We start from the raw sequence: 15,187 nt of genomic DNA, 5'->3' as shown, positions 1-15,187 counted from the left end.
ATGTAGGCTTGTTAGACTTTTATGGCTCAGGTTTGAAATACATTTTGGTTGTATCTTGCATAGTGATTAACATTTTTCACCCATAAGGTATTGAAAGGATGGAAATCATGCTAATATTTGTTGAACTGTGTTTTTGACATGTCAGGATAGTTAGTTTTACTGGGTGGTGACTTCAACTAAACAACATATGCTATATGGTTGTATTACAGATAGTTAGCTAGTTTGGTATGCTTACCTGATAAAGCATTCATTGCTCATCTGACCTTTAGTTAGTGTCTGTTGTGTGGTTATATGTAAGATACTCCATAGACGTGCCTGCTTGTCCTCTTCTCGCAGATTCAGAATTGTACAGATGAGTGTGAGTGATTTCAAACTTGGGTGACATTTAACCTGTAGTGAGCCTGATAGATCTAACTGTACAGAAATCAAAAATGTGGTCCAGCCCCTTTCGAGATATTGGATTTTCTCCAAAAAACATGATTTCAAACACAGCTCTGCTCCCAAAGTAATCACCACATTTGAATGCAGATTTAGAACAGAGATACTTCCTCAGTTTCTTTTTAATTTCCAATATTTATCAGAAGAGTTTGACTGGTTAAAGTTATAGGGTAATAATTTCTTTCATCCATCCGGGGGAAGTTTTGGATGTTAGCTTCTGGCAGGATGCAGCCATTTCAACTGTTGCAGGGCTGACTTTTTTTTTTTTTTTGGTGACATTTAACATGTTTCAAGGCAGTATAAAGCTATGTGAATGTTTAACGTGCTGAGAGTGTTTGTGGTGAGGTTTAGGATCCACATCCATTCAAACAGAACAAACCGTTTAAGGCTGTATGCAGATTCACAGTTTCACAATTGGCTCGTACTTTCTGTCTAAGCTGCCTATCAATGTGTATTTATTCATTCAAGAGACCTTTTTTTATTTTTAATCTTGATCATTAAGTGCCACTGTTGTAAGTTATGGTTCAGTTTAAATATCACACTGATGAGAACTTGAAATTTGAGTTTTTTGTTTTAAGAAATTCAGATTGGAATTCTTATTTTACTTTACATTTGTGCAGTATTCTACTTGAGTGCTGAAAATACAGTATATCTGAGTTGAGAATTGTAATAAAATAGCACATTATTATGCAGTGGTGCAACAGGGAACTAATGATATTTTGTCTTTTTCAGAAACAAGATTCTTGTGTTGGAGTAAAATCATAGGTTTGGTTTTCAGCATTATTTGCATCTGCTGGGCAATAAATTGATGATATACTCAGCTGTGGCCTGGTGTTGCTCTCGTAAACATGACAACCATCTGATCTCTTCAGTGGCCTCCCTGGTTCTTGTTTTAATCCCTACACTTTTACTCAGTTTCAAGAAATAATTACTGTCTTTGTGTTTCAGGTTGTCTTTAACTCAAGAACTAAAGAAAATGTTCTCAAACCCGTGAATGAGTATGCTTCCCACTGCAACCTGAATTCTAAATTGATTTTGAAAACGCATGGAAAAACATGTTTATTGTACTTTTATTTAACTTCCTTTTGACTTTCTCCTCTCCACCTCTTCTGCTCTAAGACCACAGGCTCACAGATAACAATGTCTTAACTACCTACAGTTTTAAACAGTGACTGCAGATAACTAGATTTCACATAGTGAAATTGATGGGGCCTCAAAATTCTAACTGCAGACCTGCAGAGAAAGTCCAGTATAGAGCCATAGTCCTACAACCTTACTTACACACTCCCCCACACCCCGCCAGATACAATAAGGATGAAGGGCCTAAGTTTACTGAATGGACTGGTCTATCATTAATCCATAGACAGGACATCCAGGGCCCATTCTCCATTTTATCAGCACAGCTGCAGAGAGCCAGCAGCCTGATCCTGTAATATCACCTCCCCTGTGTGTTGACTGTCTCCTCGTGCACTTGCATGCTTCTGGTGTGGAGGCGAGGCTCGCTTTGGTGCACACCTCCCATTCTGTCTTGTGCTTGTGTGGATTTGTGCCCTGTGCTGGCCTACTGCTGCCATCAGGGGATTTAGCAGGCACATACAGCATGGAAAATGGCAGATTTTTTATAAAAACTCTGTATTTGGTACCTAGTGTGTGATACTTGAGGGTTAAAAAGTAAAAAGGTTTATTTTTTGTTTTAAAAAGTCCATCCTTGGTCTTATTTTTATCACCCTCTTTGCCCTCCTTCTCTTGTTTTTTTCTTTGCATTGTGAAGTGGGCATGCTTGTCAAAAAGACAAATGCTCTCTATTAATAGGCTTATAACCTCATAAATAGTTGTGTATAAAATAAACTGTTATAACTTCTTTTTTAATAAAACATTCAATGTGTATAAATGGTCTGTCTGAGATTGATGACTCTCATCTATTTGTAGCCAAACCCTGTGTACTTTACTATATGGTCTTTTCTTAAATGTTGTTGAAATATGAATGATATTAGAATCACACTGCAGAAATTTAACATGGAGTTTCACATGTATCCTTTGGGTTCCTCATCTTATCATTTCCCCTCATTTTTGTGTGGCAAATTTTCTGTCACAGTCAGAGCTGGTTGCCAAGTGCTAGAGCAGTGAAATAAATGATTAGCAAGTCTTGAGGGATGCATACAAAGACACTGCACTCTTTAAAATCTGTAAACACATTGTTGCTCATGCTGGGTCAAAGGTGTTTTGAGTGGTTCATTTGCACCAGTTGGTTGGGTTACTTTGACCAAGCTGCTTGTTCATTCAGTTGGCCATTAATTATAATGTATGGATAAAATGTCATATTTTCAATAACATCAAACTATGGTCACCACAAATTTAATGTTTAGATAAAATAAAATCTCATTATCATTAGCTGGTCATTTGGCCATCAAGGTTCAAACAAGGACATAAAATTACAAACCCCTTTTCAGTAACTTTAGCTGCTAAATTTAAAATTTATATGAAATGAAATTGTGACAATTACTTTACCTGCCAGTGTTTTCAGTTCAATAGTAAAATAAAATGAAAAAAATTACAGCGTAATGATTCAAAAGTGAATGCGAAAGATTGTCAATAACCTTAGCTGTTAAATTGGCCATTATTTCTAATATCTAGTTAAAATATAATATTTTCAAAATCATTAGCTGCTGATGTGTCCAACCACACACAATTAAAATTAGACAAATCATTAACATTAGCTGGTAATTTGGTGATCAACAATCAAAAACTAAGATTTGAGAAAGTCAAAGTTACATTAGCTTTAAATTTCCTTTCAAAATGAAAACTATTCAATAGCTTTAACTGCTTCATTTGGCTTACACTGATTCAAGGTTGAGGTAAAATGAAAAGGTGACAGTAATATTAGCTGCTAATTTTGGCCACCATATTACTCAGATATGGCCATCACAAATTTAACGAAAAATGAAAATGCAACAGTAAAAGTTATGCAAGAAATAAAATTTCAAATTTATATTAGCAGCTAGGTTTTGACATTAAACATCTATTTTCCTGTTAAAATGAAGAAAAATTCAATAGCTTCAGCTTCTAACTTGTGACAAAGTCAAAGTCAGGGTAAATCAGTTGCATTAGGCATTACATGTCAACATAACACTCATAACTACACAGACATCCTTCTCTCAGCTGACAAAAACTACTTATATAGTCCCTTTCTCTACTGAACAATTGGCCTGGGCAGAACCAAACTTCTTGCAGGGGTTCTGACTTTATCTCACTCAAAATGATTAATTGACTAAAAGTTAATTTTATCAGTAAACGTTAACAGTCCAATGATATTATATTGTAATTTTGTAACAAACAGTATAATTGCTTCAAATCAGACGTATTACAAGGTAAGCTATATTAAACTTATGATTACTCCAACAGTCATGGTATAACCCCTCATGTGTGATGACATCAGCAAGAGCATAAAGCAGGGAAGTGTTTGGCTGCCACCCCCTAAACTAACCCAACTCCTGGAATGCATGGTAAGTGTGGAGGATCAAGTACACACATTAAACCAATTAAGTATAGTAAAACTACATCTATTTAACAAAAAATAGTGGTTGTAAGTGTAAGAAAACACAATGCTAACCATAAAAAAACAAAAGTGTTTCCAGTGTTTAGGATTAAGGTGGAAATCTGGTTAAATAAAACATGAGATTTGAGTTCTCAAAGTTTCTGTACACACAAACACAGGTGCAAGTGCCATTAGCTGCTAGCTTTTAGACATTACAGTAACAAAGATTTAACTCTCCCTAACCTCTGAGTATTAAATAGCTAGAATAAGCTTTAGATATTACAAGGCTAGCATTAAGTTTATTAAACAGTGAGAGTAGCTGCTAAATTCATAAATTTAGTGATAAAATATCATGTCAGTAGCCTTAGCTGCTAACTTATAGAAAACAAGGCTAGCATGAAGCTAAGAAGTGCAGTGTCACTAACATAATTATAAGGCGAGCACTAGCTGCTGAAGTGCAGAAATTTGGACATGAGGCTAGCATAAGCGGCTAACTGTTGGACCTTACAATGACAAAGATAGCTATACCTTTAGCTCCTTCTTACCTCTGAATATTCCAAGGCTAGCTTTAGCTACTAACTCTTGGTCAAAGGCTGGCACTAAGATACATTACACAGTGCCAGATACATTAGCTGTAATCTTGGTCTTCATACATTTAATGGTAAGATAAAATTGAAAAACGTCAATAACGTTAGCTGCGAACTTATTGAATACAAAGCTAGCATGAAGCTAAGTACTGCAGTGCCACTAACATTAATCAGACATTTTAAGGCTAGCATTAGCTTCTGATGTTATGACTGAAGTTAATGATGGCTAAATTTCGTCTGGTGGTTTATCTATAGCCCTTCTAATTATCATCAAAGATGTTCATCATGTCCTGTGTATTCATATAGGAGCCACATTCAATAGACACTATGTCTGTAAGATCTGGTGTGTTTTAATGTTTATGACAATTTCAACATTAAAGTAATATTAACAATAATATTAGTCCAAACTACTATTTAGAAATACCGTTTACATTTCCTTAAAGACTTTAAGACTGTTTGGATATAAATTAGTCTGCCTTTCACATATTTAGTTTTTGGCCATTTTTTCAAATATTTCTACAATGTTTTAAATCAGTGGCCTTTGGTGATGTTTTTTTTTTTTGCATTTTGCATTTTGATATTTAAACTTGATAACTTAAATGTCATCTATATTGCAACGCGGGGATCAACATGGTTGAATATTTGCACAATGCAGAGACAAATCAACGGATCCTGCACATTTTGTGCCTCAGGGATGAGGTGATGAGATGCCAGGCCTTCACCATTATTTCAGGCCACACAAGTGAAATAGACTCTTTGCTGGGCGCTGTAGACGTTTGTTTCAAGTCTTTCTTCGTCTTTGACATCAATTATGCCAAGCAGTGCCTCCCCACCTGGGAGTGTCTGTATATTATGTACATTTGTATTCGTGCATAATCACTTATGGCAGAAAAATTGTCAAATGTCATTAAATGCAAATTTACAGTGGCCACTTTTTGTAGAGAGTGTTTGCATGATTATTGGAAATTATAAAGTACACAACAATAATTGTTGTATAATATATTGTTGCTATTGTTGTTAATTATAAAAATATCAAGGCAATGAAACAGGAAATAACCCAGTGTATGGGTAATATGTAACCCAGCAACAGATAATTTCACTCAAGGTTTGGTCAAATGAATAATCAAGCATTCTGATTTCAATGGAATAACCCAGGACTTAGGTCAAACAAACACAACACATGTTCTGATTATTCAATTCTGGTAGATTGGTCCACACACTGAATCTAGATAAAAACATGTTGGCTCCTTAAAAAAAATCCAGCACTAACAGCACTTCCACAAGGTGTCAGTATGGCACTACACTCCTGTCATTTCTCCCCACCAGTCTTGTACAATATGGGCTACTGTCTGCCATGATCCCTGTGAGTGGAGTGCTGTGAAACTTGAGAATGAGACTGGTTACCCCAGTCCTTCCATGCTGAAATGGTGGTGATGAATGACTGCAGTCATCCAAAAACACAGACTGACAACTAACTTCCTTTACTTTTCCTTGAGTTACTTGAATGACTACAGAATCAGTCTCTCCCTGTCACATTCAGTGAGTGGTGCCTTAGTCCTTCAAAGTGTTGGTTGGGTTTGTATACAGCATTGCATAAGTCTTGTATACTACAGTGATGTGTGCCAAATCTGCTAAACATCTGAGCTATACTGGTGGGTTTTATTTTGGAGGGGACATTGGACTGTGTGAGATTAACCTTGCTGTGAGGGCAGCTTCCACATGTAATGATGGCTGCAGTTTCCCAAACAGACCAGATGAGGGCACTGCCTCGTCCAATCTCCTCTATCCTGAGCTGAAAACCCCCCTCTGTATAATCACAGCAGGGGAAAATAAATGCTGTGACATAAGGCTGTTTAATCCTCTCTCCTCTGAAAAATGTATTCTGTCACGCAGCAATCTGCTCTCTCTTCCTGCCTGTCTTTATTTCTGTAGCAGTGCTGAGACATGAAATTACTCTCCAGTCTGATATTTCTCAAATGTTTGGATGAATGAATACTGTGCTTACAGTCGGTTTTTTTGCCTTTGGTTCTGTTAATACAATCACTACAATAGCCCTAGATTAAAAACAAATTTTGTGACTTGTGTTTAATCATTCTCAACATTGTCAGTTTTTTTTTTTTTTTTTTTCATACCTCTATGATCATTTTTAGGCTGTATAGTAACAAGTTGGATTGAATTACCTTACAGTATATTATTACTCTGTACTCTTCCTGTATTCACGCCTCATTCTCTGTACTATAAATCCTGTGCAGGCCCACAAGCTCCAGCGTGTCCAGACCAGAGCCCTAGAGGGTCTTCGTCCCGGCCAGGAATGTGATCGACGTGCGTTTGTGTGCCAACAAAAGGCCTGCGAAGAAAATGATTCTGCAGAGAAGAGATGACTCCTATAAGGGCAGACATGTTCAGCGCATTGCCTCAAACTGAATCACATACGGTGGGTACAAATTAAAGGAGTTCTCCAGCAATTTAGTTAGGAAGTTAGGAAACCTCAGAATGATATATACAGCTTTTTCACATGCCGTATACTAACCATGACGTGTAAACTGACTTTTATGTGTAAAGATTGGTGTGGTGTCCCATTAGCTGGGTATATGGGGGTACAAATGCTTCTTGTGACACCTGCCATTATGCAGCGGTTTCACATCCCTTGTGATGAGTATTCAGTTTAATAAATAACATTTTCTGAGATACAACCCATGGTATGAGAACTATTGTTCATAATAGACACTTTAAAAAGCCCAACCCTTTGTTTTCACCCTACTGCCTAGGATGGAGGCAGGAAAGGACGAGGCTCTCTGTCTCTCCACAGTCCTGACCTCCAGAAGTCCAGCAACCTGAGATCCTCAATGAAATATTTAAAGCGTCTGTTTTATCCGCAGTGCGTTGGTCAAGACAAACTGCGGGCCTCCATGACGTAATGCCATAGCCATACGCCAGCTGTATGATTGGTCTACACAGAGCAGGGTGGTCAGGTGACTTGTGCCACTGTGGCCTTTTAAGGCATTACGATGCCCTGAGGCTCCACATTAGGCTCATAGACTGTCTGCTGCAAGTTATGATCAATCACTGTTGGCTGCGGTGTTTTCCATAGAAAAGCTTTTAGCTGCAAATCTACCGTATGCGTACATTTTTTAATAAAGGCTCCAGTTGCACAGGTTATATTTTATATAAATCTGTGTTGGCATTTTCCATCATGCCTTGTTTTATGACCTGAGGCCACTAAAAATCTACACTGCAGTATTGCATTCAGAGAGCTGCAAAAAACTTCCTTTTCAAGTAATCCTGAATATTCATTCATTTAATTAAAAAGTGTATTGGGTTCCATATATGACCAAGGACACCTGAAATATCTGATTCGGTTTTTTCCCCTGCTAATTCCCTACTTTTCTAAGCTGACAGCCTGTCAACCAATCTGGGTGAACCACCACCAACACGCAGGCGGTGTGTTGAGTTTCTCATGCTGGGGCTGGGTGGCAGGCAATGGGCTCTCTCGGGTTACAAGCTCTGTTTCAGTGGCACAGTGGGGGGTGGATGAGGAGGTGGTGGTGGTGCAACAGCAATACAATGATCCTGGGATCTTTACTAATAGATGATCCACTGATTAACATGGCCCCCACCCACCACATCCACCTCTTGGCTGTAGCAGAGAGACAGTGCTGGTGGTCGCTGTGGTGTAGGAGACCCTGCAGAAGGGGTTTTCAACATGAATATTGGCCTGTTTTTGTTCAGTCCTTCTTTGACCACATCTGCTTTTTCCAATATTCCGCATCCCTATGAAAACACACGGGGTTGTCAGACGTGTATTATTGTTGGCCTTATTTCATGACCTTATTTTTACTGTCATCTTTATAGTGTTTTATTTTCCTGAGTAACTGTGCTGCATGTGCCAAAGGCAGTGAATAATCCCCAGTTCAGTAATCCTCTGCAGAAGTAAGGAGCTAAAATGTAATTTCATATCAAATGAGTTTTGAATTAGTATTTTCCCCATGGAAACTAGTGACCACTACTCTTGTTTAATTTAATATTATTGAAAATATCTTATTTTACAGTTCTGTCATTTTATTTATTTATACCCAATATTCAGAACAATAACTGGATCCATAGTATTAATCACTGTATCAGATGTGAATATATTTGACGAGCTTTGATGAAACTATTCAGCACCTTCTCTTCTAGCATATAAACTCTATGCTTATAAAGTTCTGTGGTTTTCAATTACCCTTTGAGCATTTATGATAAAATATGGTCTCTGCTTCCTCGTTTGTTCCGGAGCATCTCTATTATTGCCATTTAGTTTTTTCTTTAGGAGCAGCAGCCTAAATCTTGCCGCATTATTATTTCATTTCATCCCGCGTCCTATCGTATGGCCCAGATCTCTTCACGGGACACGGGTGGAGGCACGAACGCACAGCGTCCATCTGATCTCTCCGTTGGCACCTGTGTCATCTGGCTCCGGCGCGATAATACAGAACCAAATGAATATTTTAAATATTCATCGAGGGCTACTCATCTCCTATACACGCCCGCCTGTCATACAGATGATCCGCGGCTCCAGTTTCAGCTTTTCCAGGTGGAAACCACGTCAAGGCCTGGAGAGCTCCGGGCTCCGGCTCCTCAACGCTGAGCAGCGGCGACTTGTCACCTCGGATCGATGTCACTGTCGCTATTCACTCTGAAAAGAGTGTAACCAAACCCAGCACCACCAACTCTAAATATTAGACGAGTTTTGTTCACCTAGTTATCTGCTTAATTATCAACAGCAGGTAAATGGACTCTGGCTGGTCATCGTAGAGGAGCATGGGTAGAGCTCGCCCTCATATATTAGGCACCCAAACGTGATCTAGGGACACAGCTCGGGCTCTCACTTCAGCCGGGGCTCCGCTGGTGGTGCGCAGCCCGGCCTGGGGAGGGAATGAGATGATGAGGAGCCACACTCAGGCTCCCCTGGGGCCCGGAAAGATGCTGCTGCTTCCTTCCTGGCGAGCCACATGCACCCGGCCTCCATCAGGTCCACATCAGGTTGTATGGTTAGGGTTTTGATGATAGACTATAGTCAACCAGGGGTAGGCTGTCCAAGGCAGTAACGAAATATGAAGACTTATCTATGCAGCAGACTGAACGATATCTCGCAAGCCTGTATTTGTGCATTATAGCAAAGGTATTTTTCCTGCTTTCCTCGGACAGGAAATGTTATGCAATCTGCGCAGAGTAACTACTAGTGCAGGCTTTAAATGCAGTAGGCTATTTGATAATCATTAGCCATCTGGACATGGTCATTTGATCCGGCAGCATCTCGACCCAAGAACTGCAGCCTCAACAGCATCAGCCGACTAAAACTAATCCCGGGATGGGGGCTGGGAAGATGAGGCCAAACAGTCTGATGTATGCTGGTTTAATGTCTGAAAATACAGCGCGCACCATGTTGCACTGGACATTAATGAGCGATCTAGTCTTCTGTTTACTCCAGTAATTATATAGGTAGTTTGTTTAATGGTCTAGCATGTTAGCTCTCACCACCAGGAACAATGACAGGTTGTTTTTATCAGTCTCTCTCTCTCTCGCTCTCTCTCTTCATAGAGAAAGCATTGTGGTCTGCAGGTGCTACTGAGGTAAACGGTAGGCGACACTGTTGCCCTCTGCACACACCACAGGCCTGCAGGCCTCTTCTCTTCCCTTAAAGGCCTTTTTATAAAATACAAAAAAAAAAAAAAAACGGGCATCAGGCCTGTGAGGGCCATTGTCATTTATAAAAATGAAAATTATATAAATCGAAATTCAGATCACTAAAATCCATTGAGAATTAAATGTGTGTATGACCTGAAATAGCCAAGCTCTGAAAATGTTATCAAAATACCCACTTAAAGGTAAACGCATCTTTTATTGCCCAACCGTTCTTTTCTTGTTTAAAAGACCGAATATAAATTAATAGAAAAAAAATCGAATTATACAAAATAAAATAGAAATGGAGTTATCTGGGTGTTCAAAGTGGAGAAGCGTGCTTGTCTTTTCTCGGGTTAGGACAGTCTAAAGAGGGGGTTGGTCCAAATTATTAGTCAGGAAATCGTTTAATCCGGAGAGACAAAACCAGCCCTCATCCGCTCAGACTGCAGCAGTCCACGGGTTAGGCTAAAAACAGCACCACTGTTAAGGTCTCCTCGCCTTCTTCGTAGAGATCCACCTTAAAGAGCCCAGACTCAGGTAGGCCGCTAGAGGCCATGAACGCAGCAGAGCAGGAGAGACGCAGAGCGCTTGGATTACCGGTTTGATGTGCGGTGAGATGCTTGAAAAATGTGTCTTTTCTACCGGGCAAATCCCTGGACTGGACTGGCAGTCTGAAGCAGGTGGGGGGAGACTGGATGGCAGCTGTCTGACTCCCGCTTCTGCTCGGTGGAAAAACGTCCACTATTATGAACACAGGTACTCAGCGGTATGTTCAGTAGGCTACCCTTTGAGACTGTGCTTTTGAAAGAGAAGCTTGTCACTGAGAGCGTAGGCTACTGTTTGAAGGGTAGGCCTAATGTGCGTTTCTTTTTGAAAAGGATAAATAATCGATTCATATGCTACTGTGGATGCAATTGAAAAAGGCAGAGGCCTAGCCTACCTAAATATATACAACCAAAAATATAAAATCAAAAAAATCAAATTGACATAATGTTGATATCGGTCATCGCGGCAATGTTTCTCATAAGTTAAATGCAAATTGTTTAAGCTCATGCACATCTTTGAGGGTCTAGTTTCTCCACACAGAGAAACCTGTTGTCGCTCCTGCGTGTGTCTGTGCCTTTAAAAAGGTGCACGGAGCACCTTTCTTTCTGTCAGTGTGCAGCCTGGACGCGCAGGTAAAAGGGAGGAGGTTGAGTTTGGAGAGAGAGGGAACCGGTAGGAGAGAGGGGAGAGGAGAGGAGAGGAGCGCAGGGCTGAAGTTGACATTTGATACTCAGGAAGTTCAGGACGCCGCTTGGATTTCTTTTGTTTCATTGTAATTCTGCAGTCCTGCTGCGGGCAACACGGACCGGAGGCTTGTGTTGCTTCAACACGACTTTAATAGTGGGAAACCCTTAAAATAATAATGATAGGTTCAAATGTCTGATGGGTCCGACTTCAGTGCAGTTTGTAGCCTCAGATATGACGCACAACGATGGACTCGGAGGAAGGTATGAACTACATTTTACATGATGCAGTTTTACTACAGTTAGACCATTAATTCTAATGCTTTACAGCTTATAAACAGTCTCTCTGGAAGTCAGGGAAAATGACGCATAAAAAAAGAGAAAAGCTGGGAGATTACATTTTACAGGAGGCCATGTTACATGTTACTCGCTTAAATAACAAGATATTGATGTGATTAATACTCGATGCAAAAAATGCTCCACAGTTCTACACTTTTAGGCATTTAGCCGATTTAAAATCAGAAAACAAATGTAAATGCAATTCAGTAAATAAAATCCAATGCGATGTGGTAGATTTTTTTAAACCATCTTCTTCAGCCATAAATAGCCAGAACAGGTTGAAAGTCGTCAAAATAAAAATAATTAGTATAACATTACAAAATTCAACTACCCACCACTACAATTTAAATAAATTAAATTTTATTTTGATATATTGTATTTCAGATCATTCTGGAGGTTTGTGGTATGCAATCTTTATTACGTTGCACCTGCTTTTATCTTCTTTTACTTTTATCAGTCTAATCTCGTGCGTTAAAACCGATACATTTTTATTTATGCAAGAGAAGTCAAAAGATTTTACATTGGTAGGCGATAACTGACATGAAATCGTACAAAATAAGAATATTCCCATAGCCTACTTCAATTATAAACTCGCTGTAAATTCGCAGAAGAATAATACTGGAATAACGGTGATTCTCATCTTGTTTTAAAGGCCTCTTCCTCTACAAAGCGGGCACACAGTCAAACATTTCAGGTTGCATGACTGGTAGTGAATTTGGATCTTGCTGCGGGATTTAGAGGAGTGATAAATCCTCCTGAAATAACCGTGAAGTTGAGGACTTGTAGACTCCCTATTCAGACAAATGCGATTAACTGAAGGGACTTTGGAGCTGCTCTGAGGTTAAATTAACGATGGCGACACAAAAGGCAACCCGGGCTGTGCAATGTTACCATCTCAGTAGAATAAAGCATGTTTGTAATTTCACATGCTGCTTAATGATGGGGGAAAATAATTAGTGCTTTTCAAACATCCCTTTAGACCAGAGATGTGTTTGCCATAGTCAGTGTAAGAGCCTATTGTGTCAGTCTTTTAATCTTTAATCTCACAGCAATATTCTGATATGAATTTGTATTTTTATTGGTCTAGTTGCACAGAATCATTTTAAAACTAATCACAATGTTACTGTTATTCATCAAGGAGAAAAAGTAGGAAATTAGGAACCTTTCTGACAGAGATAAGCCACTTGATTACTGAAGATATGCAAACCTGAAAAAAACAAACAATTTTCACATGAATTACATCAATTTCTAAATGGTCATCATGAAAAAAGGGTGGTTCCAGTTTATATAGATTGATGCAGATGGGCTTTGGCCAAACAAGATTATGTTATATGTTTGTATTGACCAGATAATTGAACAAACAAAATTTATATTTACAGAAGAATTGGTGAATAACCATAGTTTGATATAATATTGATATCAGATAATTTAATAACTAAAATTAATTCACTAACATGTTCCTGCAGAATGCTAAAAATTTTCATTCAGAAATAACGCCTCTTTTTCCTCTGTGCTGCTGCCATGGGTCATAGACACTCTTACGCAATGATATATTGCAAAAATCTCATGAATCTCCATTCTTAACTAATTAAGGTATGGAAAAACAAGACATGGGCAAGCCTTTAAAGGACACAGGTTCTTTTCGACTTGGCTTTTTAGTGGTATTGATTTACCCAGGAAATTGCAATGGGAGTCTTGCTCAGGGAGCCATTTGGGCGTCTGAGGAATCACTTAGTACATGGTTTTGATCGCTGGAATCAATGGGAGCTCCGTGCACTGCAGGGCCCAGGATGAGGGAGCTAATGGCTGAACCAAGGGTGGGGCGTCTGGGCCATGGCAGGACAGAGAGCTGAGGACGTTAGCCTCTCCAGTTCAGATTATCTGCAGCGCAAAGATGCTGTTTACAACACATCCAAGGTCAGGAGATGCACTGAAGGTTATCACTTGGCTGCAGTATTGTTATATCACAATTTGTATGGACTTTTTTATTTATATTGAACCTTTAATGTTGAGCTGAACTGAGAGAGAACATGCTGGAATCATTTTATTTGTGGTTTTTGGATGAAAGACCTTGCATGCTCATTAGAAAGGCATTTTGCAACAGTAGTCAAGTTGCAACAAAGTCCACGTCTGTCTCATGACTGCAGCAATTTTTTGGGATTTGGGATTTAGATGAGTATGAAATACCTGCAAACTGCAGGCTTGCGATCAGTCCAGAGACATCAAGCTAAATTTTAACCCAGCTTCAGTTGACCTTATACTTTATTTTGTGGGTAAAAGCCTGCAAGCTGGCTGCTAATTTTACTTCTACTTGAGATATCTATCTTGAAAGCTTGCCACACACCACAACAGGGATTAAAACTCAATTTATACAAAGTAAAAATTTGCATGTTCAGTCATTCAGTTCAGTCATTTTCTTTCTCCTTACATTTCTATTTTATATTTCTATGTAAATCTACAAAAATGAAATAAGCCTAATACTGACTTGCTGTGTAAGAGGAGGTGGCAGCGTGTCTCTGTCAGGCAGCCATGAAGAACACTGATGGGTCAATGTAACAATGCTAATCTATGGAGTGACTTAAGAGGTCAAGTCTAGGGTGTCACCCATTTGGGCAAGTTTTTGGGTGCAGGGGGAGAGCAGAGCCAGGATGTAAAGAGATTACCTCTGTTTACTGACCTTATGTTGCAGACACTTGTAGGTTTAATAACTGGGTTTAATAACGTTTGTTTCCTCATTGTGTCTTAGTAATAGTTCATGTAGAGCCGTTCACATGTATTGTACTAGTTGTGCTCAGTGTTTGCCTACTGGAAAACATTTTAAATTATTATAAATGGATGGAAATTGCATAATTGATCTATTCTGGTTTGATCATGTTTTACAGAGGACAGTTGTTTGTACCGATTTGCAATGCAAAGAGGAAACTGAAGCAGCCGCCTTGTTTAAATCACCAAAATCTAAAAGACAGTGAATATGTTCATACAGTTTGCACAATAGTATCTTAACATTACTTCTTGCTGTGTCATGAGCACAAAGCAAAAATAATCAATTGGAAGACTGCTTGCGTTGTTGGCCAAAAATAAATGAATAGAATTGATCGTTTATAACCGTATCACATGCTTATTTACATGTAAGCGCAGAACCTGCTTTGTAGCTTCATCAGCTGTCCATCTTAACTCACCTTTCCAAGAAATCTAAAGATGGCAGTGCAGGTGATTAGCAGTGAACAATTAGATGAGGATGTTTGTTCACTCATAGGATTGACTGGACCTGTATTTAGTAGCCCACATTTAGACACACTCGCCTTTGACCTGTTACTCAGTGCGTGGATCAATCCACTGCAGTGCAGTGCATCTTGAGTTAAGCTGCGTCACTGCAACGCTGTGGACATATTGAGGGC

The sequence above is a fragment of the Seriola dumerili genome, unplaced genomic scaffold (genome assembly GCF_002260705.1).
Source record: "Seriola dumerili isolate Sdu_G_001 unplaced genomic scaffold, Sdu_1.0 BDQW01000138.1, whole genome shotgun sequence".
In the NCBI taxonomy this organism is placed as follows: domain Eukaryota; kingdom Metazoa; phylum Chordata; class Actinopteri; order Carangiformes; family Carangidae; genus Seriola; species Seriola dumerili.
The sequence above is the reverse complement of the archived record's forward strand: the minus strand, read 5'-3'. Positions refer to the sequence as shown.